The 24943-nt window shown below is 47.7% G+C and overlaps 1 protein-coding gene across 5 annotated transcripts in view; it reads right to left on the reverse strand.

The window, feature by feature from the left end:
- slc16a12 (solute carrier family 16 member 12) overlaps positions 1 to 24943 on the reverse strand; it is a 107297-nt gene that overhangs the window by 68319 nt on the left and 14035 nt on the right. Inside the window, exon 1 of one of the 5 annotated variants that reach the window (XM_033033550.1) lies at positions 10183 to 10243. The exons of the other annotated variants lie outside the window; for them this stretch is intronic. The gene's annotated coding sequence lies outside the window, so the exon portion shown is untranslated. Of the gene's footprint in view, positions 1 to 10182; positions 10244 to 24943 lie in introns of those variants that run through there. 5 annotated transcript variants of the gene reach the window in all.

Here is a 24943-nt window from a genome sequence, read left to right on the forward strand (position 1 = left end):
GGAATGGGGTGGAGGTGGGAAGCTGTGACTGGTGCTGGGAACCCATTGGAGGTAACGACAATGTTGGAGAATGATGTGTTGGATGTGGAGTGTGAAAGGGGCTGACCAGGGAACTCCGGGGTGGAAGTGGGGGCAATAGCAGAACCACGGGACACAGAAGAGATGCGGGTGAGGGATCTATCTGACAACTGGGGGGGACCCACCATCACTAAAGAGTGAGGGCATCTCGAATATCCTTGAACGGAAAGCCTCATCTTGGGAGCAGATGCGGCGGAGACGAGGAATAGAGTGGAGGGGATAACGTTTCCAAGAGGCGGGGTGGGAGGAAGTGTGGTCCATGTAACTGAGGGTGTCGGTAGGTTGGCAGTAGATGTCAGTCAGTAGTCAGTCCATTGTAATGCAGACAGAGGGATTAAGGAAGGGGAGAGAGGTATCAGAGATATCCCGGTGAATCTGAGGACAGGGTGGAAGTTAGAGGTGAAGATATGGAAGTCAACAAAAGTAGATACAAAATGCTGGAGTAACTCAGCGGGACAGGCAGCATCTCAGGAGAGAAGGAATGGGTGACGTTTCGGGTCGAGACCTTTCTTCAGACTGAAACGTCACCCATTCCTTCTCTCCCATCGATTTAAACCAGCATCTGCAGTTCTTTCCTACAAAGGAAGTCCACGAGTTCTGCATGGGCACAGGAGGCGGTGCCGATGCAGCCATCGATGCCGCAGAGAAGAGTTGTAGGATGGGGCATTGTATGCCTGGAATGCAGCCATTGAACGCAACCAACAAAAAGGCAGGCATAACTGGGGCCCATGCAAGGCCCATGGCTACACAGTTAACTGAGAAAGTGAGAACAGTCAAAAGACAAGTAGTTGAGGGGGAGGACAAGTTCTGCTAGGCAGAAGAGAGTTTTATTACATTCTTTCATACATGTGACAACACTGTCATGCAACTATGGATCTCTCTGCTCTACAACCCTTCCCAGAGCCCTGCCATTCACTGTGAAGGTCCTGTCCTAAAATGCAACACCTCGCACTTATCTGTGTAAAACTCCATTAACCATTCATAGGCACAAGTCAAGTCAAGTCAAGTTTATTCGTCACATACACGTACGAGATGTGCATTGAAATGAAAAGTGGCATATCTCTGGAGAAAAGGAATGGGTGACGTTGCGGGTCGAGACCCTCCTTCAGACTCCATTAACCATTCGTCAGCCCACCTACCCAACTGATCCAATATCCTGCGCTGATTTTGGAACAATCTTTGCTATCTACGATGCCAGCCACTTGTACATTCTCATCCAAATCATTAATTTAAACTGCAAACAGCAAAGGGTCCAGCACTGGTCGCCAGAGGCATACGACTAGTCACATGATCCACTGCATCCTTCCACAAAGCCAATGTTCTATCCAGTCAGCTGTCTCCCTCAGGGTTCCATGCGATGTGTTAAAATCATAACCTTCAAAAGAAACTTCAGTTTCAAGCAAAGTGAGCATGTTCATGTTCTTATTCCTTGCAGCAAAAAAGATTTGTACAATTAGGAGGTAGGATCAAGAGATAGTTACATTGACATCTGAAACTTTCACACTGGATCAAATGATCTGTCCAGGAATAACCATGTCTGGCCAGTTCATTGATATAAACAAATGTGAAGAATTGAGGTTAGCGGTTCTAGATTCAGTGCATACCTGAACTTCTGACAATGAGGTTCAAGAATGCAGGTACACAAAAATGCTGGAGAAACTCAGCGGGTGCTGCAGCATCTATGGAGCGGAGGAAATATTTCCTTCGCTCCATAGATGCTGCTGCACCCGCTGAGTTTCTCCAGCATTTTTGTGTAACTTCGATTTTCCAGCATCTGTAGTTCCTTCTTAAACACTCAAGAATGCAGGATTCCCTTTGAGAGCTGTTAGGCCAAACACAATTATTAAAAATCTCCTGAGCAGCAGCCGGCAATAAGAGATCAACGTACCAAAAACAGTTGGAGTTAAGTACTACTTCTGTGTGAAATGAGTTGTGTGCCAAATGAATAAATGTTTTTACTCTTAGCAATATATATTGAAATATGACATAAGCTGCACTCAGACCTCTCTTACCATGGAGAAGGTATGTGTTTGGTTTGTGCATTGAATTTGCAATGCAGATATGCTATTCAAAGTGCTACTTAGTCTACTCCAGTGAGTTAGCAAAGGAACAAAATATATCCAAGGTTACTGTCAACTTCCCAGCTAACATCTCGTGAATACTGAATGCTGAGGCCATTGCTGACCAGGCCAATCTCCAAGCAAGGTGAACAATGAAATCTTTGTCACCATTGCACGGGTTGAAACTCAGCTCTGAATGCCAGAGAAATAGGAAGGCATCCAGACCGAGTTAATCAGGCTGATGGCAACACCAAGAATTGCTCTTTTCTATCTGTTCTACCAAGCCAGGTCAACCAAAAAGTCATAAAGAGAGAACGTTATAACATTCATAAAACATAGGCGCAGAATTAGGCCATTCAGCCCATCCTCTGCCATTCAATCATGGCGGATCTATTTTTTCATCTCAACCCTATTCTCCTGCCATCTCCCCATAACCTTGGATGTCCTTCCAAATCAAGAATCTATCAATCCCCACCTTATAAATACCTAATGTCAGCCTCCACAGTCGTCAACGGCAACACATTCCATAGATTCACCATCCTCTCGCTGAAGACATGTCTCCTCATCTCCATTCTGCCAGTACGTCCTTTATTCCGAGGCTCTGCCTACTGGCAATATCCTTTCCATGTTCACTCTATCTAGACCTTTCATTCTCCAGTAGGTTTCAATGAGATCCCCCTCATCCTTTTAAACTCCAGCGAGAACGAGCCCAAAACATTAAAATGCACCTCGTATATATTAACTTAATCACCCCCTAGATCAGTCTTGTAAACCTCCTCTGGACTCTCTCTAAAGCCAGCACATCCTTCCGCAGATATGGGGCCCCAAATTGCTCGCAATATTATAAATGTGGCCTTGCCAATGCCTGATAAATCCTCAGTATTACATCCTTGCTTTTAGATTCAAAATGAATGCTGGCATCGCATTTGCCTTCCTTACCGCTGACTCAACCTGCAAAATAACTTTTTGGGAATCCTGCACCAGCACTCTCGAGTCCCTCACCTCCAATTTCTCAATCCTCTCCCCATTTGAAAAGTAGTTTACACCTTTATTTCTCCTATCAAAGTGCCTGACTGTACACTATGTTTCACTATATTTCATTTGCCACTTCATTGCCCACTCTCCCAACCTGTCCAAGCCCGAGAACTATCAACCAGCAAACAACATTGCTAATCTTGTTCAAGATATTGCCATTTATCTTTTACTTCTATCTACCTATAGAGCAAAGCAGCTGCACCTTTCATCTGACCATGCAGCGTTGCCATTAAACTGCACCTGTATTTACTGGTCAGATACGTCAACTTGGATACAAGTCACTATCAACTGAACCAGCACTAACAGCGTGCAAGAGGATAAGCTATTTTTAAAAGCCAAATGTATGCGGGTGCATGGACTTCAAATAAATACAAGCAAACCTATGGCATGTCAGGGGTTCAACAGAGAACCATTGTAAGTTGTAGCAAGTGCAGCAGCATTTTCCGAACATCTTTGCAGAAATGTGTAAAAATATCCAGTTGTCATGGGCTCATAACCATTTGTCAGCATGTTAAATGGTTTGGTCTGCACAACCTAGTTTTATATGAGAAAAAAAAAACTGCAGCTGCTGAAAATCTGAAATAAAAAATGCCAGAAGCACTCAGTCTGCTGAGCCTGACATTTTCTGCCGGTTAGATTTCTAGTTTGACCGGTTACTCCTGCCAATACCCTTACGGTGAAGCTAGACACAAAATGCTGGAGTAACTCAGCAGGACAGACAGCATGTCTGGATCCCACTCTAGTAGTGGGATCCCGTTGGAGGTGGCGAAAATGTTGCATAATCCTCCGGCATTATCCTCCGACGTTTTCGCCCCCTCCAACAGGATCCCACCACTAGCCACATTTTTCCATCTCCACCTCTTTCTGCTTTCTGCAGAGTATTGAGTGTAGAAGTTGGGAAGTCATGATGCAGTTGTATATGATGCTGGTGAGATCGCATTTAGAGTATTGTGTTCAATTCTGGGCACCATGTTATAGGAAAGATGTAGTCAAGCTGGAAAGGGTACAGAGCAGATTTACACGGATGTTGCCAGGACTAGAGGGTCTGAGCTATAGGGAGAGGTTGAGTAACCTGGGACTCTATTACTTCGAGTGCAGGAGGATGAGGGGTGATCTTATTGAGGTGTATAAAATCATGCGATGAATAGATCAGGTCTCTTGCTCTGTAGGTGAATTAAGGACCAGAGGACATGATTTAAGGTGAAGAGGAAAATATTTAATAGGAATCTAATAGGTAACGTCTTCATACAAAGGGTGGTGGGTGTCTGGATCAAGCTGCCAGAGGAGATAGTTGAGGCAGGGACTATCCGTACATTTAAGAAACCTGTCTAACAGACAGATACATAGATAGGCCAGGTTTGGAGGGACATGGACCAAATGTGGGCAGGTGAGACTGGTGTGGTTGAGACATGTTGGCCGGTTTGGGGAAAGTTGGGCCGAAGGGCCTGTTACCACACTGTATCACACTATGACTCTAGGAAGCGCCTGTTCCTGTGCTGTACTGTTCTATGTTCCATGTTTGTCTTTACTGCCTGTACCCTACCACATTGAACCTAGCCATGTCCCTCTCTTTCCCAAGTTTCTATTATGGATAATGCAGAAAGAAGGAACTGCGGATGCTGGTTTACAAAACAAGGAACAAATTGTTGGCCTAATTCAGTAGGTCTGGCAGCAGGCCTGGAGAACATGGAAAGGTGACGTTTTGGGCTGGGACCCTTGTTCAGACTGATAGTAGGGGTGGGGAATGGGTGAAAGAAAGCTGGAAGAGCGGAGGGGCAGGACAAAGCATGGCAGATAATAGGTGAACACAGGCGATGGGATATATTGATAGGCAGATGGTGGGAAGCAGGTCTTACTCTGAGTTCATTGGCACAATTTAATCCAACAGACTGTCCTCGCTCCCTGCCCTGCTCCTCCCTATCCTGTCGACTGAACTTGCTGTCATTGCCTTCTAGCCTCCCACATGCTCCACTCATGTACTCTGTCCCTCTGTCATTAACCCATTGTATCTTCTCATTCCTACCAACATTAGCACGTGGCATCACAAGTGATTTGGAGAACACTACGCTTGAGGTTGTGCTTTTTAACCTGTTGCCTAACTCCCTATATTCACTCTGCAGCACCATCCCTGTTAGACAATAGACAATAGACAATAGGCGCAGGAGTAGGCCATTTGGCCCTTCAAGCCAGCACCGCCATTCAATGTGATCATGGCTGATCATCCCCTATCAGTACCCCGTTCCTGCCTTCTCCCCATATCCCCTGACTCCGCTATTTTTAAGAGTCCTATATAGATCTCACTTGAAAGCATCCAGAGAACCGGCCTCCACCGCCCTCTGAGGCAAAGAATCTCACCACTCTCTGTGAGAAAAAGTGTTTCCTCGTCTCCGTTCTAAACGGCTTACTCCTTATTCTTAAACTGTGGCCCCTGGTTCTGGACTCCCCCAACATCGGGAACATTTTTCCTGCCTCTAGCGTGTCCAAACCCTTAACAATCTTATATGTTTCAATGAGATCCCTGCCCTTCTATACTCCAGAATGTACAAGCCCAGCTCCTCCATTCTCTCAGCATATGACAGTCTCGCTATCCCGGGAATTAACCTTGTGAACCTACGCTGCATTCCCTCAATAGCAAGAATGTCCTTCCTCAAATTAGGGGACCAAAACTGCACACAATACTCCAGGTGTGGTCTCACTAGGGCTCTGTAAAACTGCAGGACCTTTCAGCTCCTATATTCGATTCCTCTTGTTATAAAGGCCAACATGTCATTCGCTTTCTTCACTGCCTGCTGTACCTGCATGCTTACTTTCGTAGATTGATGTACAAGGACCCCCAGATCCCGTTGTACTTGCCCTTTTCACAACTTGACGCCATTTAGATAGTAATCTGCTTTCCTGTTTTTGCTACCACAGTGGATAACCTAACATTTATCTGCATTAAACTTCATCTGCCATGCATCTGCCCACTCCCCCAACCTGTCCAAGTCACCCTGCATTCTCATAGCATCCTCCTCACAGTTCACAATGCCACCCAGCTTTGTGTCATCTGCAAATTTGCTAATGTTACTTTGAATCCCTTCATCCAAATCATTGATGTATATTGTAAATAGCTGCAGTCCCAGCATCGAGCCTTGCGGTACCTCACTAGTCACTGCCTGCCATTCTGAAAGGGACCCATTAATCCCTACTCTTTGTTTCCAGTTTGCCAACCACTTCTCTATTCATGTCAGCACTCTACCCCCAATACCATGTGCCCTAATTTTGCCCACTAATCTCCTATGTGGGACCTTATCAAATGTTCTTACCTATATAATCTGTCATGCTCCACTTCCCTTTGGGAATGCTCTGCAGCTTTCTGCCACATCACATGTTCACAAGTTCACTAGTTACACGAGTAGAATTAGGCCATTCGGCCCATCGAGTCTACTCTGTCATTCAATGATGGCTGATTGTGTACTGATTGTAAGGTGAAAGGAAAGACCATTATTTTTCACATAGGACTGGAGGTGGAGTGGAGGGTGGGGGGTGAAGAGAGAAATAGGTACAAGTTCAGGTGTGCCTAGGCACGGGTTGGGGGCGTGGGGGGGAATGGTGGAGAAAAGAGAGGGGGAGGATTGTTTGACATTACCTATAATTTGAGAATTCAATGTTCATGCCGTTGGGTTGTAAACTACCCAAGATATGCTCTGAGTTCATTGGCCTTACTATTCAGTCCTCCAGCACTGAAATGATCCCATTTAATCCACCAGACTGTCCTCGCTCCCTGCCCTGCTCCTCCCTATCCTGTCGACTAAACTTGCTGTCATTGCCTTTTGTACTGACTTCTAGCCTCCCACACGCTCCACTCCTGTCCCTCTGTCAATCTAGTTTAAACCCTCTCCAGTAGTACCAACAAACCTCCCTGCCAGGATATTGGTCCCCCTCCAGTTCAGGTGGAATCTGTCCCTCTTGTACAGATCACCTCTGCCCCAGAAGAGATCCCAATGGTCCATCATTGTGAACCTCTGCCCCCTGCACCAACCACTCTGCCACACATTGACCCGTCGTATCTTCTCATTCCTACCAACATCAGCACGTGGCATCACAAGCGATTTGAAGAACACTACGCTGGAGGTTGTGCTTTATAACCTGTTGCCTAACTCCCTATATTCACTCTGCAGCACCATCCCTGTTCTCACCTATATCATTTGTGCCAATGTGTACAACAACTTCTGGCTGCTCCACTTCCCCTTGAGAATGCTCTGCGGCTCTTCTGCCACATCATACGTTCACAAGTTCTCGTTATCGGAATAGAATTAGGCCTTTTGGCCCATCGAGTCTACTCTGCCATTCAATCTCTGCCTCCTAATCCCATTTGACGGTCTCTGCCTTAAAAATATCCACTGTCTTGGCCTCCACAACCCTATGCGGCAATGAGTTCCACAGATTAACTACCCTCTGACTTAAGAAGTTCCTCCTCACCTTTCTAAACGAACATCCTTTAATTCTGAGGCTATTGTCTCTTGTCCCAGACTCTCCCACCAGTGGAAACATCCTTTCCACATCCACTCTATCTATGCCTTTCATTATTCTGTTGGTTTCAATGAGGTCCCCCCTCAACTTTCTAAACTCCAGCGAGTACAGGCCCAGTGCTGTCAAACGCTCATCATATGCTAATCAACTCATTCCTGGAATCATTCTTGTAAACCTCCTCTGGACCCTCTCTGGAGCCAGCACATCCTTCCTCAGATATGGGGCTCAAATTTACTCACAGTATTCCAAATGTGGCCTAACCAGTGCTTTAGGAGCAGGGAGGTTCTACTGCAGGTACACAAAATTGCTGGGGAAATTCAGCGGGTGCAGCAGCATCTATGGAGCGAAGAAAATAGGCGACGTTTCGGGCCGAAACCCTTCTTCAGACATATTCCAGCATTTGCAGTTCCCTTTTGAACACAGGTTCTACTGCAGTTGTACAGGGTCTTGGTGAGACCACACCAGGAGTATTGCATACAGTTTTGGTCTCCTTATCTGAGGAAATACATTATTACCATAGAGGGAGTACAGAGAAGGTTCACCAGACTGATTCCTGGGATGTCAGGACTTTCATATGAAGAAAGACTGGATAGACTCGGCTTGTACTCGCTAGAATTTAGAAGATTGAGGGGGGATCTTATAGGAACTTACAACATTCTTAAGGGGTTGGACAGGCTAGATGCAGGAAGATTGTTCCCAATGTTGGGGAAATCCAGGACAAGGGGTCACAGTTTAAGGATAAAGGGGAAATCCTTTAGGACCGAGATGAGAAAAACCATTTTTCATACTGAGAGTGGTGAATCTCTGGAACTCTCTGCCACAGAAGGTAGTTGAGGCCAGTTCATTGGCTATATTTAAGAGGGAGTTAGATGTGGCCCTTGTGGCTAAAGGGATCAGGGGGTATGGAGAGAAGGCAGGTACAGGATACTGAGTTGGATGATCAGCCATGATCATATTGAATGGCGGTGCAGGCTCGAACTGACGAATGGCCTACTCCTGCACCTATTTTCTATGTTTCTATGTTTAGAGCCTCAGCATTACATCTCTGTTTTGTATTCCAGTCCACTTGATATAAATGCTAGCATTGAATTTGCCTTCCTTACCACCGATTCGACTTGCAAATTAACTATTTGGCAGTCCTGCACCAGCACTCCCAAGTCCCTTTGCACCTCCGATATCTAGATTCTCTCTCCATTTGGAAAATAATCTACGCCTTTATTCCTATTACCAAAATGCATGATTCCACACCTTGCTGTGCTGAATTTCATCGGCCACTTCTCTGCCCACTCTCCTAATCTGTCCAAGTCCTTCTGCAGAATCCTTGCTTCCTCTACACTGCCTGCCCCTCTACCTATCTCAGCATCATCTGTAAACTTGGCCACAGAGCCTTCAATCCCCCTATCCAAATCATTAATATACAATATATTAATATACAGCCAGGACCAGTAAGGCAATGCACCCTTTTGTAGTTTGGTTCGTTGACACAGAATCTCCTGTTTGGCCCCCCATCTCACGAGTCTACAATCACTACAGCCCTATCCGACCTCACCCAATCCCACTGTGCCTCAGAGCCAAGCACAGTGCCACAGAACTCACTGCTGCTCTCTGCACAGTCATTCCACCACACCCTGCAATAGTTTGCAACAGAGTTGCAAAGAGAAAGGTTGAACAAGTTAGGGCTTTATTGTTACAGAGAAAGGTTGAACAAGTTAGGGCTTTATTCTTTGGAGCGCAGAAGGTTAAGGGGGGACTTGATAGAGGTTTTTAAAATGATGAGAGGGATAGACAGAGTTGACGTGGAAAAGCTTTTCCCACTGAGAGTAGGGAAGATTCAAACAAGGGGACATGACTTGAGAATTAAGGGACTGAAGTTTAGGGGTAACATGAGGGGGAACTTCTTTACTCAGAGAGTGGTAGCTGTGTGGAATGAGCTTCCAGTGAAGGTGGTGGAGGCAGGTTCGTTTTTATCATTTAAAAATAAATTGGATAGTTATATGGATGGGAAAGGAATGGAGGGTTATGGTCTGAGCGCAGGTATATGGGACTAGGGGAGATTATGTGTTCGGCACGGACTAGAGGGGTCGAGATGGCCTGTTTCCGTGCTGTAATTGTTATATTGTTATATTGTTATATTGTTAGAGTGCAGTTGTTTGGGAGGGTCATGTCTGCTCCCTTTCCTAGTGATCACCCGTCTACATTCTGCCTGGAGCATTGGCGGAACCATCTCACCTTAACTCTCTCACACTCTGCATTATGTAGCTACACCTCCAATTCCCTGACACAATCAGTCAGCAGCTTTAACTGGACACATTTGCCAATGGATGTCTCCCTGACTTACCAAGTCCTGCAGGAGAAGCAGACCTGTGTCTAAATTCTATTGCACTATAAGACCATTTCTGTCAGACCAAGGAAGTCACACAAAAATAAACCTTACCTTACCGTCACCCTGCCTTAGCCACCTGGCCCAAGTGTCCTGAGCCAAAGATTCAGCACTTACCTGAACAAAGCACTTACACCTCAACACAGAGCCTCTCCCAACGCCTACTCTGCAAACGCCTGCACTCCTTCTACACACCACTAGGAGCAGTCACCAGGTATGCGTGCAAAGAATCTCACTGTGCCGAGTCACATGTGACAAGAAAGTGTTTCATAAAGTTTTCCATTCCACTCCATGCTTACTGCTGCTTCTTAAAACTCTGGCATGGCTCCTCCTCTCAGCTGCTCAAGTGAAATGAAACTGGCCCCACGCTAACTCGGTGTAAAGTTCAGCCACACTGCACAGGAGAAGGTTCTTCACCAGGAAGGTCAGGAAATGTGGAGCTCTCTGCCACAGAGGACTGTTGGAACACAGTCATAGAGTATATTCAGGGCCAAGGATGATCAATTTTGGAATATAATAAGATTGTGGGAAGATGGAGTAAGTACCGGAAGGTGGTGCTGAAGTCAAAGATGAGCAAAGGGGGGGGAGGTTCAAGAGCTGTCAACACCCTCTACAACCAAGAGGATTGATGATGGTAGTCAGTGGAAGATGTACATAAACATTTTAGGAGATCTTTCACAAGGTCCCGCGTGGTAGGATAGATGGAAGGTCAGATCTCCTGGATCCAAGGTGAGCTAGCCAACTGGATTCCAAATTGGCTTGGTGGACGGAGTCAAAGGGCAGTTGTGAAAGGTTGTTTTCTAATAGAAAGCCTGTGTCCAGTGGAGTGCCACAGCGGTCAGTTCTGAGACCACTACTGTTTGGTAAAGTCATAGCGTCAGAGTGGGGTCAAGGAAAGAGCGTTCACTTCGCGGCCCTGTTTCCACGAGGCACAAGAAGCTCGACAATCGCAAGAACGGCAAGACGCCATTGTATGCAGATGCCGAGAAGTGTGTTCAGCTCTGGCTGAACAATTTTTTATCTTGTGATGTGGACTCGATAAGAAAATTCTTCATCACAAGAGTCAGAGTCATACACCATGGAAACAGGCTCTTCGGCCCAACATGCCCATGCGACCAAGATGCCCAATCTACTTTTGTTCCACCTGCTGCATTCGCCCATAGCCCTCTAAACCTTTCCTATCCTTGTACCTGTCCTAATGTCTGTTAAATGTTGTTGTAGTCCTAGCCTGCCCAACCTCCCCCTATAGCCCAGGCTCCCAAGTCCTGGCAAGATCCTTGTAAATCTCCTTGGCACTTTTTCATGTTTAACAACATGTGTCATACAACAGGTTAAAACTGAACAACATAGTCCAAATGTGGCCTCACCAATGTCTTGTACAACTGGAACATCATATCCCAACCTCTATACTCAATACCCAAACTGATGAAGGCCAAGGTGCAGAAAGCTTCCTTGACCACCCTATCTACCTGTGACACCACTTTCAATGAACTATGTAACTATGGTGCTCTAGAACATTAACAATTCGAATGACGATTGATAGTAAATTTAAGATGGCACCAATATTGGTGGTATCATGGACTGTGAGGAAGGATATCTAAATTTTCATTAGGCGAGAAATAGTATTGGGTAGGCTAATGGGACTGAAGAATGATAAATCCCCGGGGCCTGATGGACTGCATCCCAGGGTCCTCAGGGAGGTAGCTCTTGAAATAGTGGATGCATTGGTGATCATTTGCAAACTTCAATAAATTCAGGATCAGTTCCTGTGGATTGGAGGATAGCTAATGTTATCCCACTTTTCAAGAAAGGAGCCAGAGAGAAAACGGGGAATTACAGACCAGTTAGCCTGAATTCGGTGATGGGAAAGATGCTGGAGTCAATTATTAAAGAGGTAATAATGGGGCATTTGGATAGCGGTAAAAGGGTTAGTCAGCATGGATTTATGAAAGGAACATCTTCTGGAATGTTTTGAGGATGTTACAAGTAAAATGAATGAAGTGGAGCCAGTGAATGTAAAGTATCTAGACTTTCAGAAAGCCTTTGATAAGGTCCCGCACGGGAGATTGGTTACTAAAATTAAAGCACATGGTATTGGGGGTAGGGTGTTGACATGGATAGAAAATTGGTTGGCAGACCGGAAGCAAAGAGTAGGAGTGAACGGGTCCTTTTCAGAATGGCAGGCAGTGGCGAATGGAGTGCCGCAAGGCTCAGTGTTAGGGCCACAACTGTTTACCATATATATTAATGATTTGGAAGAGTGAGTTAGGAGCAACACTAGCAAGTTTGCGGATGACACAAAGCTGGGTGGCAGTGTGAACTGTGAAGAGGATGTTAGGAGGTTGCAGGGTGACCTGGACAGGTTGAGTGAGTGGGCAGATGTGTGGCAGATGCAGTATAATATAGATAAATGTGAGGTTACCCACTTTGATGACAAAAACAAGGGGGCAGATTATTATCTCAATGGGGTTAGGTTAGGTAAGGGGGAGGTGCAGCGAGATCTGGGCGTCCTTGTACACCGGTCACTGAAAGTTGTCTTACACGTACAGCAGGCAGTGAAGAAAGCTAATGTAATGTTGGCCTTCATAACAAGAGGATTTCGGTATAGGAGTAAAGAGGTTCTTCTGCAGTTGTATAGGGCTCTGGTAAGACCACATCTGGAGTATTGTGTACAGTTTTGGTCTCCTAATTTGAGGAAAGACATCCTTGTGATTGAGGCAGTGCAGCGTAGGTTCACAAGATTGATCCCTTGGATGGCAGGACTGTCATATGAGGAAAGATTGAAAAGACAAGGCTTGTATTCACTGGAGTTTAGAAGGCTGAGGGGGGATCTTATAGAAACATATAAAATTATAAAAGGACTGGACAAGCTAGATGCAGGAAAAATGTTCCCAATGTTGGGCGAGTCCAGAACCAGCAGCCACAGTCTTAAGGGCCTGTCCCACTTGCATGCGATTGCATGCGTCTGGCGCTATCAAACGTGGTCGCTTGAGGCGTACGAGCCGCGCGGGGCCGGTTCCACTTCCAAGTGCGGAGGCGTAAGGAGTTGTGCGGGGCTGGTCCCGACATCGCGCGGGGCTCCGAAAATCCCACACTGCCCGAACATTCCGCACGCCAACGGCCTGTCGGCCCGCAGACGGATTGAGGGCATATGCAGCGTCTTGACGGCGTACGCAGCGTCTTGATGGCGTATGCCTAGCGCGTGGCATTACACGATGACGTCACTGCCTGGCGTGCCGTTGTGGGATGACGTCACCGCCCAACACCAAATTCAGTCGGCCCGCCTCCTGCCCAGCTGATTGGTAAGTGTGACGCGAATTATGTCACGTGCTAACTTAGCGCTTAATTACCGCGTACTTTGCGCGTACTTATCGCAAACTTACCGCTAACTTAGCCTGAACTCCGCTTCCGTTTTGGTCGCGCCAAACGAATGCAGTCGCATGCAAGTGGGACAGGCCCTTTACAATAAAGGGGAGGCCATTTAAGATTGAGGTGAGAAAAAACGTTTTCACCCTGAGAGTTGTGAATTTGTGGAATTCCCTGCCACAGATGGCAGTGGAGGCCAAATCACTGGATGGATTTAAGAGAGTTAGATAGAGCTCGAGGGGCTAGTAGAATCGAGGGATATGGGGAGAAGGCAGGTGCGGGTTATTGATTGGGGACGATCAGCCATGATCGCAATGAATGGCGGTGCTGGCTCGAAGGGCCAAATGGCCTCCTCCTGCACCTATTTTCTATGTTTCTATGGCCCTCTTCCATTATCAGAGTGAGGCCCAGCCCAAATTGGAGGAACAGCACCTCATATTTAGTTTACTGCCCAGCGGTATGAACATTGACTTCTCTAACTTTAAATGGCCCTTGCTTTCTCTCTCTCTCTCTCTCTCTCTCTCTCTCTCTATCCCCTCCCCCTTCCGAGTTCTCCCGCCAATCTTACTGTCTCCGATTCCATTCTATCTCTGTCCCGCCCACTCCCCTGACATTAGTCTGAAGAAGGATCTCGACCCAAAATGTCACCCAATTCTTCTCTCCAGAGTTGCTGCCAGGCCCGCTGAGTCACTCCAGCATTTTGTGTCTACTATCCATGTATTTGTATAGCTGTTTCTTAAACGATGGGATAGTTCCAGCCTCAACTACCTCCTCTGGCATGCGCCCACCATACACCCACCTGCCTTTGTGTGAAAAGGTTGCCCCTCGGATTCTTATTACATCTTTTCCCCTTCATGTTGAACCTATGTCCTCTGGTCCTCCATTCCCCTACTCTGGGCAAGAGACTCTGTGCATCTACCCGATCTATTCCTCTCACGATTTTGTACACATCTATAAGATCTCCCCTCATCCTCCTATTCTCTATGGAATAGATACCCAGCCTACTCAACTTCTCCCTATAGCTCACACCCTCTAGTCCTGGCTACATCCTTGTAAATCTTTTCTGAACCCTTTCAAGCTTGACAATATCTTTCCTATAACATGGTGTCCAGAAATGAACACAATACTCTAAATGCAGTCTCACCTACATCTTATACAACTGCAACATGACCTCCAAACTTCTATACTCAATACACTGACTGATGAAGGCCAAAGTGCCAAAAGCCTTTGTGACCACCTTATCCACCTGAGACTCGACCTTAAAGGAACCATACACTTATTCTCCTAGATCCCTCAGCTCTACAACACTAGCCAGAGGCCTACCATTTACTATGTGGGTTTAAGAAGGAATTGCAGATGCTGGAAACTCAGTGGGTGAGACAGCATCTATGGAGCGAAGGACATTGGTAACGGGGGGGGGGGGAAAGAAAGGAAGAGGTGGCGCCAGTGGGCTGAGGGAGAGCTGGGAAGGGGAGGAGAAAGTAAGGAATATCTGAAATTAGAGATGTCAATGTTCATCCCGCTGGGGTGCAAACTGCCCAAGCGAAATATGAGGTGCTGCTCCTCCAATTTACGGTGGTCCTCACTCTGGCCATGGAGGAGGCCGAGGACGGAAAGGTCGGATTCGGAATGGGAGGGGGAGTTGAAGTGCTGAGCCACCGGGAGATCAGGTTGGTTATTGCGAACCGAGCGGAGGTGCTGGGCAAAACGATCGCCAAGCCTACGCTTGATCTCACTGATGTAGATCAACTGACACCTAGAGCAGCGGATGCAATAGATGAGATTGGAGGAGATGCAGGTGAACCTCTGCCGCACCTAGAAAGACTGCTTGGGTCCTTGAATGGAGTCAAGGGGGGAGGTAAAGCGACAAATGTAGCATTTCTTGCGGTTGCAAGGGAAAGTGCCAGGAGAGGGGGTGTTTCGGGTGGGAAGGGACGAATTAACCAGGGAGTTATGGATCGAGCAGTCTCCGCGGAAAGCAGACAAGGGAGGAGATGGAAAGATGTGGCCAGTGGTGGGGTCACGTTGGAGGTGGCGAAAATGACGGAGGATTATTTGTTGTACGTGACGGCTGGTAGGGTGGAAGGTGAGGACAAGGGGGACTCTGCCCTTGTTACAAGTGGGGGGATGGGGAGTGAGAGCAGTGTTAAGGGGTATAGAAGAGGCCCTGGTGAGAGCCTCATCTATGGTAGGGGAGAGGAACCCCCGTTTCCTGAAGAATTAGGACATTTCTGATGCCCTGGTGTGGAACACCTCATCCTGGGAGCAGATGCGGCGTAGACGGAGGAATTGGGAGTAGGGGATGGAGTCCTTACAGGAAGCAGGGTGGGAAGAAGTGTAGTCCAGATAGCCATGGGAGTCAGTGGGTTTATAGTGGATGTCGGTCAGAAGTCTATCCCCTGCGATGGAGATAGTGAGGTCTAGAAATGGTAGGGAAATGTCGGAAATGGTCCAGGTGTATTTGAGTGCCGGATGGAAGTTAGTGGTGAAATGGATGAAGTCAGTGAGTTGTGTGCGGGTGCAGGAGGTAGGACCAATGCAGTCGTTGATGTAGCGGATGTAGAGTTTGGGGATAAGGCCATCGTACGCCTCGAACAAGGATTGTTCGATGTACCCTACAAAGAGGTGGGCGTAGCTGGGGCCCATGCGCGTGCCCATAGCTACGCCTTGTATTTGGTGTAAATGGGAGGAGTTAAACGAAAAGTTATTAAGGGTAAGGAGGAGAGTATCTGTAGACGGGGATTGGCTGGTTCTCTGATCGAGGATGAAACGCTTTAAGACCCTCCTGGTGGGGGATGGATGTGTAGAGTGGCTGGACGTGAAGATGAGGGAATATGGCCGCCTAGAAAATGGAAGTTCTGGAGTAGACAAAGAGCGTGTGAGGTGTCTTGAACATAGGTCGGGAGGGATGTAACCAGGGGGGATAGGATGGAGTCGAGGTATATGGATATAGGTTCGGTAGGACACGAACAAGCAGAAACAATGGGTCTGCCGGGAAAGTCAAGTTTGTGGATTTTGGGGAGCAGGTAAAATCGGGCCGTGCGGGGCTGGGGAACAATGAGGTTGGAGGCTTGGGGGGGGCAGGGAGCAGGAGTGGATGAAGTCAGCGATGGTGCTAGAGATCATGGCCTGGTGCTCGTCTGTGGGGTCATGGTCCAAGGATAAGTAGGAGGAGGTGTCCGAGAGTTGGCGCGTGGCCTCAGCCTTGTACAGATCAGCGCGCCAGACTACCACCGCACCTCCCTTGTCGGCTGGTTTGATCACCCAGTCTGGGTTGTTGCAGAGTGAGTGGAGGGCTGTACGTTCAGGGGATGAGAGGTTGGAGTGAGACAGGGGAGTGGAGAAGTTGAGGCGGTTGATGTCGCGACGGCAGTTTAAAATAAAAAGGTCTAAAGCTGGTAGATGGCCATGAGGGGGAGTCCAAGAGGAGGGGGTCCGTTGGAGACAGGAGAAGGGGTTATCATTGGGGGGCGAGGACTCCTTCCCATGGAAGAACGCTGGGAGGCGGAGGCGATGGAAGAAGAGCTCCACATCGTGGCGGGCGCGGAACTCATTGAGGTGAGGACGGAGGTGAGGCCTCTGCTGAGGACAGACCGTTCGGTATCGGAGAGGGGGAGGTCAGGGGGGGATGGTGAACACACGGCAAGGATGGGGGTTGGGGCCGGAGGAAGGCAGGTGTGTGGATTGGGGCCAAGACGATGTCTGGTGGGGGGGTAGTGGGTGGTCAGGGAGGCAGGGGGTATGAGGACCATAGTGAGAGTGGGGAAGAGCTGGGGTCACATTACTATGTAGGTCCTGCCCTTGTTCGACGTCCCAAAATGCAGCACTTCTCCGTTTTAAATTCCATCAACCATTCCTCAGCCCACCTGGCCAATCGATCAAGATCCTGCTGCAATCTTTCACAACCATCTTCACTATCTGCAAAACCACTCACTTTTGTGACATCAGCAAACATGCTAATCTTGCGATGTATGTTCTCATCTAAATCGTTGATTTCAATGACAAACTGTAACGGGTCCAGCATCGAACCCTGAGGCACACCACTAGTCACAGGCCTCCAGTCCAAGAAGCAACCTTCCACCATCACCCTCTGCCCTTTCATGGAGCCATTTTGCTATCCATTCAGCTATCTCTCCTTGGATCCCATACGATCTAGCCTTCCAGAACAGCCTACCATGTGGAACCTTGTCGAATGCCTCACTGAAGTCCATGTATACAACATCCACATCTCTGCCCTCATCAACATTTTTGGTCACGTCTTCAAAAAAATCAGATTTGTGAGGCACGACCTCACACATATAAAACCATGTTGACTATCCCTAATCAGCCTTTGCCATCCAGATGCCTGTATAAACTATCCCTCAGAATAATCTCCAGTAATTTACCAACTACAGATGTTGAGCTCACTGGTCTATATTTCCCAGCATTTTCCCTGCAGCCCTTCTTGAATAGAGGCACAACATTTGCCACCTCTCCTGTATTTAAGGATGACTCGTAACTTTCAACCAGGGCTCCCACAATTTCCTCTCCAGTTTCCCGCAATGTCCTCAGATACATCTGATCAGGCCCTGGAGATTTGTCTACCTTCATACACAACAGTACCTTCAGTACTTCTTCGACAGTAACCCTGACAGCTCTCAAGATACTTCCATTCACTGCCCCAAGTTTCTCCATCCTACTACAGGACATACATTAAACCACTCGGTAAATACAGAGGAGAAATACTCATTGTTGACATTGCCCATTTCCTGTGGCTCCACACAGAGGTGACCGCTTTGATTCCTGAGAGCTTTCTCTCTAGTTATCCTTTACCCCCTTAGGTATTTATCAAATCTTTTGGGATTGTCCTTAATGCTAATCACCAGAACTATTTCCTTGCCCCTTTTTGCCCTTCTGATTTTTGAGTTTACTCCATAGTTCCCGAAACTCCTCCAGGGATGCACTTGATCCCAGCTGCTTCACCTTTCATTCTAACGGGGACGTACACATCCTGAGCTTTCTTCAGCAACCTTTTAAAAACATCCCACTTGGCCCATGTTCCTTTCCCCTCTAATAACCTGCTCCAGCCAACTTGAGCGAGACCTTCTCTCATACCCTCAAAGTTGGCCTTACCCCAGTTGAGCATTTTAACACGTGGACCCTCTCCGTCCTTATCCATAACTATCTTAAACCTAATCGAACTGTGGTCACTGGTCACAAAAGGCTCCTCCACACACACTTCATTCAATTGCCCCTTCCCAATTTCCCAATACTAGATCCAGCGTGGCCCTTGCACATGTGGGGTCCCCAACATACTGTTTAAGAAAACTCTCCTGAACACTTTTGAGGAATTGCACCTCCTTATCCAACAAAGCAACCCCTCCTCCTCTTTTTCCCTCATCCCTATCTCTCCTGAAGCTCCTGTACCCCGGAATATTCAGCTGCCAGTCCTGCTCTTCCCTTATCTGGAACATACCTGGAACAGTGGATACAGTAGATGAGGTTGTTCAAGGTGCTAGAGAACCTCTGCCTCGCCTGAAATTATTGTTGAGGATGGAGTAGAGGGGGGAGGTAGAGGGACAGACAGACAATTCCTCTGTGTATGCCGCATCTGAGCCCAAGATGAGGTGTTCCATACTAGGTCATCCGAGATATCCCCATTCTTTAGGGGACTTCCATTATAGATGAGGCCATCACTAGGGTCTCCCGCAGCTCCGCTCTTGCTCCCCCTCCCCCATTCGTAACAGGGACAGAGTCCCCCTAGTCCTCACCTTCCATCCCATCAGCATCACATACAGCACATAATCCTCCGACATTCTCGCTCCCTCCAACAGGATCCCACTAGCCACATATTCCCTTCTCCACCCCTTTCTGCAGAGACTGTTCCCACCACAACTCCCTGGTTAACTCATCCCTTCCCACATAAAACACCCCCTCCCCAGGTACCTTCCCCTGCTTTGGTTCGCTCGTGTGACAGGCGATGTTCTGCCATCGCATTGCCGCAGCCAGTGTCACATCTGTGCCTCCGCGGAGATCGCCTGCAGTGCATGCCTCAACCTCTCCACAGTTGCACTTGTCAGAGTCCGAGAGGCCCCACTTCTTCAGGTTGAGTCCGCAGCGTCCCACTCCAGTGCGGAGGTGGTTTAGGGCTTTCCAGGTAGTATAAGGCAGGTGGTGTCCTGGTGCCATCTGTTGTTTGGTTTTGGTGCCTGGCACGGTTGGCTCTAGTTTCATGAAGCTGTTACAACTCTTCAGGCGTTTCTTGGCATGTTTGTGATTGGGCAAGGGGTGATGGGGGTCTGTGTCCGCATTGAAGCGTTCTACAGCAGCTGCCCGATCACATCTTCAAGATGCTTCGTCGATGCCAGCCAGCTCGTACAGATGTTCAATCTTTGTCGGCTTCAGGCATCCTGTAATTTTCCTGCAGGCAGTGTTCAATGCAGAGTCCATCTTGCGTGCATGTTTAGAGCGGCTCCAGGCGGGATTTGCATAGTCTGCCACGGACAAACGGAGCGCCAGGGCTACAGTGCGGATTGTTGTTGGGTCACTTCCAAATGAGCTGTTTGCCAATTTTAAGATGACATTGTTCTGGGTGTTGACATGTTGGCGATATGATAACGTGCGATCGAGGACCACACCTAGATAGTTTGGAGCTTTACGGTGTTCCAACAGGACTTCATTCCATCGCACCTGCGGTTGATGTTTTGCATCCACGTTCCGGAGGTGGAAAGCTGCGTTTTGCATTTTTGTTGGGTTTGGGCGCAGGGAGTTGTGTTGGTAGTATGGTGTCATATTCTGCAGAGCAGCCTCTAGTACAGTTTCAATCTGGCTGAAGTCTGAGGATTGTGTTGCGATGCATAAGTTATTGGCATACAGAAACAACCTAGTATTCGGGGTGATGGGTTGGTCATTGGTGTACTGTATATATTGAACAACGTTGGGGCAAGGACACTGACCCTGTGGTAGACCATTCTTTTGGCGTCTCCAACGGCTGTTCTGACCATTCAGGCATCCGAAGAAGCTGCATTTCTCCTTCATTGTCATGATGAACTGGACAAGATCCTGTAGTGTTTGTTGCAACCGCAGTAGATGCCTGTCCCTTTACCTCCCCCCTCGGCTCCGTTCAAGGACCCCGATAATCTTATCAGGTGAGGCCAAGGTTCACTTGCACCTCCTCCAACCTCATCTACTGTATCTGTTGTTTCAGGTGCTCTATATCGGTGAGATCAAGAGCAGGCTTGCCGATCGTTTCAATGAACACCTCCACTCCATCTGCCTAAACCTACCTGATCGCTCGGTTGCTCAGCATTTTAACTCACCCTCTCATTCACACACTGACCTTTCTGTCCTGGGCCTCCTCCACTGTCAGAGTGAGGCCCAGTGCAAATTGGAGGAACAGCACCTCATATTTTGTTTGGGCAGCCTACACCCCAGTGGTATGAACATTAATTTCTCTAACTTCAGGTAGTCCTTGCTTTCCCTCTCTCTCTCTCTCTCCGTCCCTTCCTCTTCTGAGTTATCCGACCAGTCTTACTATCTCCGACTGCATTTTATCTCTGTTTGCTTTGTTGTCACTAGCAATGATCTATTCGACTGTTTCCTTGATCTCCATTCCCTTTGTCCTGTTTTCACACCGTACACTTCCTTATCTATGTATCTCCTTCTCCCCTGACATGTCTGAATAAGGGTCTCGACTTGAAACGTCACCCATTCCTTTGCTTCAGAGAAGCTGCCTATCCTGCTGAGTTACTCCAGCATTTTGTGTCCAATGTCAAAATTAGTTTAGTTTAGAGAAACAGTGTGGAAACAGGTCCCCTCGGCCCACTGAGTCCACGCCGACCAGCGATCCCCGCACACTAACATTATCGTACACACACTAGGAACAATTTAGAATTATACCAAACTAATTAACCTATAAACCTGTACATCTTTGAAGTGTGGGATGAAACTAAAGATCTTGAAGAAAACCCACGCATGTCATGGGGTGAACGTACAAACTCCATACAGACAACACCTGTGGTCAGCATCAACCCAGGTCGCTGGCCCTGTAAGGCAGTAGCTCTACTGCTACGCCACTGTAGTGGTAGGGTGCAGGGTTATTGGAGCTGCACTTATCCAGGCAAGTAGAATGTATTCATATTCCCAATTTAGCCCTGGTGTAAAGGGCCTGTCCCACCAGCATGCGATTGCATGCGTCTAGCGCGACCAAACGTGGTGGCTTGAGGCGTACGGCCTCGCGGGGCCGGTCCCACTTCCAACCGCGCAGCCGTCTGGAGTTGTGCGGGACTGGTCCCAACATCATACTCACCAATCAGCTGGGCAGGAGGCGGGCCGACTGAATTTGGACTTCGCATGGCGTCGGTCGGTTACGTCATCGCGCAATGGCATGCCGGGCGGTGACATCATCGCGCAATGCAACGCGCTAGGCGTAAGCCGTCAAGACGCTGCGTACGGTGTCAAGACACTGCGTACGGCATCGAGACGCTGCGTACGCCCGTCAAGGCGCTGCATACGGTCTCAATGCCGCTGCGGGCCGACAGTCCTTTGCCGCGCGGAATTTTTGGACAGTGTCAGTTTTTCGGAGCCCCGCGCGATGTCGGGACCAGCCCCGCACAACTCCATACGGCTCCGGCGATCGAAGTGGGACCGGCCCCGCGAGGCCGTATGGCTCAAGCGACCATGTTAGGTTGCGCTTGCCGCATGCAGTCGCATGCTGGTGGGACACGCCCTTTCGGAGGCAAGTCACTTGCTGCAGAAATCCAGTCTTCTGCCTGCACTATTAAGCACAGTATTTACTCAGCTGATCCAGCTGACTTTCTGATCAATGTTGATGGCAAGGCAGTTGATAAAGCTAATGGTTTTTCTCCAAGATCTTTACTTTCCTCCCACATGAGGGAGGAGTTGGCCAAAGTTGACTGGAAAGACACCCTAGCGAGTGATGACAGTGGAACAACAACGGCAGGTATTTCTGGGAAGAATACAGAACGTGCAGGATTAGCTCATTCCAAAGAGGAAGAAAGATTCCAAGGGGAGTAAGGGGCAACCGTGGCTGACAAGAGAAGTCAGGGACAGTATAAAAATAAAAGAGAAGAAGTACAACATAGCAAAGATGAGTGGGAAGCCAGAGCATTGGGTAATATTTAAAGAGCAACAGAAGATAACTAAAAAGGCAATACAGGGAGAAAAGATGAGGTAAGCTAGCCAAGAATATAATGCAGGATAGTAAAAGCTTAATTAGGTATGTACAGAGGAAAAAATGAGTTACGATTAGTTTAGTGTTCAAGAAGGAACTGCAGATGCTGGAAAATCGAAGGTAGACAAAATTGCTGGAGAAACTCAGCGGGTGCGGCAGCATCTATGGAGCGAAGGAAATAGGCATGTTTCGGGCCGAAATCCTTCTCCTGTTTCCTTCGCTCCATGAGTTTCTCCAGCAATTTTGTCTACCTTAGAGATTAGTTTAGTTTGGAATCATGTTCAGCATGGACATGTGAGTTGAAGAACTCGTTCCTCTGCTGTCCGTTTTATATTCTAATTAACCTGTTGTTCCGCGGAGCCAGATCTTCTACCACAGACCCAGTTGCCGCTACTTTCTCTTGCAGGGTTATTTCCCCAAAAGTATACAAAAGCAAAAAGGAGGGATCTTGGAGGGATATGAGCCAAACACAGGCAGGTGGGACTAATGCATGTTGGTCGGGATGGGCAAGTTGGGTGGAAGGGCCTGTTTCCAGGATGTATGACTCTATAGGCTAGAGATGAAATAAAAGCGTGACAAAAGGAATGAAGTGTCGGAATTAGTGAAGCCAGAGTAAGAAATGCAGGTCATAGAGTCATAGAGTGATACAGAGTGGAAACAGGCCCTTCACCCAACTTGCCCATACCCGCCAACATGTCCAAGCTAAACTGGTCCCACCTGCCTGTATTTGTTCCTTATCCCTTCAAACCTATCCTATCCATGTACCTGTTTAACTGTTTCTTAAATGTTTTGATAGTCCCTGCCTCAACTACCTCCTCTGACAACTTTTTCCATACACCCACCACACTTTGTGTGAAAAAGTTACTCCTCAGATTCCTAATAAATCTTTTCCCCTTCATCGAAAATCTATGTCCTCTGGTCCTCAATTCATCTACTCTGGGCAAGTGAATCTACCCAAACTATTTCTCCCATGATTTTATACGCCTCTAGAAGATGACCCCTCATCCTCCTGCTCTCCAAGGAATAGAGTCCCAGCCTACTCAACTTTTCCCTGTAGCTCAGACCCTCTAGTCCTGGCCACATCCTCGTAAATCTTCTCCATACCCTTTCTAGCTTGACAACATCTTTCCTATAACATGGTGCCCAGAAATGATTCGCTACCTGGGTCTCTGCGCGTCTCTCTGCAATTGGATCCTCGACTTCCTCATTCACAGACCACAGACTGTTCGAATTGGTTGAAAGATGTCAGCCTCGATAACAATCAGCACGGGAGCACCTCAAGGTGCATGCTCAGCCCCCTGCTGTACTAACTCTATACTCATGACTGCGTAGCTGGTCATAGTGCAAACTCTATCATCAAGTTCGCTGACGACACCACTGTTGTGGGACGTATCACTGATGGGGACGAGTCAGAGTATAGAAGAGAGATCGACCAACTGACCAAATGGTGCCAGCACAATAACCTGGCCCTCAACACCAGCAAAACCAAGGAACTGATTGTGGACTTTGGAAGGGGTAGGATGGGGACCCACAGTCCCGTTTATATCAATGGGTCGATGGTGGAAAGGGTCAAGAGCTTCAAATTCCTGGGCGTGCACATCTCTGAAGATCTCTCCTGGTCCGAGAACACTGATGCAATCATAAAGAAAGCACATCAGCGCCTCTACTTCCTGAGAAGATTACAGAGAGTCCGTTTGTCAAGGTGGACTCTCTCTAAATTCTACAGGTGCACAGTAGAGAGCATGCTGACCGGTTGCATCGTGGCTTGGTTCAGCAACTTGAGCGTCCAGGAGCGGTAAAGACTACAAAAAGTAGTAAACACTGCCCAGTCCATCATCGGCTCTGACCTTCCTTCCATCGAGGAGATCTATCGCAGTCGCTGTCTCAAAAAGGCTGGCAGCATCATCAAGAACCCACACCATCCTGGCCACACACTCATCTCCCCGCTACTTTCAGGTAGAAGGTACAGGAGCCTGAAGACTGCAACGACCAGGTTCAGGAACAGCTACTTCCCCACAGCCATCACACTATTGAACTCCTGAAACAAACATTAATAGCCCATTATCTGTTTATTTGCACTTTATCTGTTTTATTTATTCATTATATTTATACAATGGTATATGGACACACTGATCTGTTCTGTATTCATGACTTCTATATTCTGTTGTGCTGAAGCAAAGCAAGAATTGCATTGTCCTATCTGGGACACATGACAATAAACTCTCTTGAATCTTGAATCTTAATAAGGAATGTGGGGAATCTGCTGTGGTGGATGTTTATGTTAACTTTTATGTAATTGTGTGTCTTGTTGCTTTTTTGTTCGTATGGCTGTATGATAAT

Source organism: Amblyraja radiata, chromosome 15 (genome assembly GCF_010909765.2).
Source record: "Amblyraja radiata isolate CabotCenter1 chromosome 15, sAmbRad1.1.pri, whole genome shotgun sequence".
Classification (NCBI taxonomy): domain Eukaryota; kingdom Metazoa; phylum Chordata; class Chondrichthyes; order Rajiformes; family Rajidae; genus Amblyraja; species Amblyraja radiata.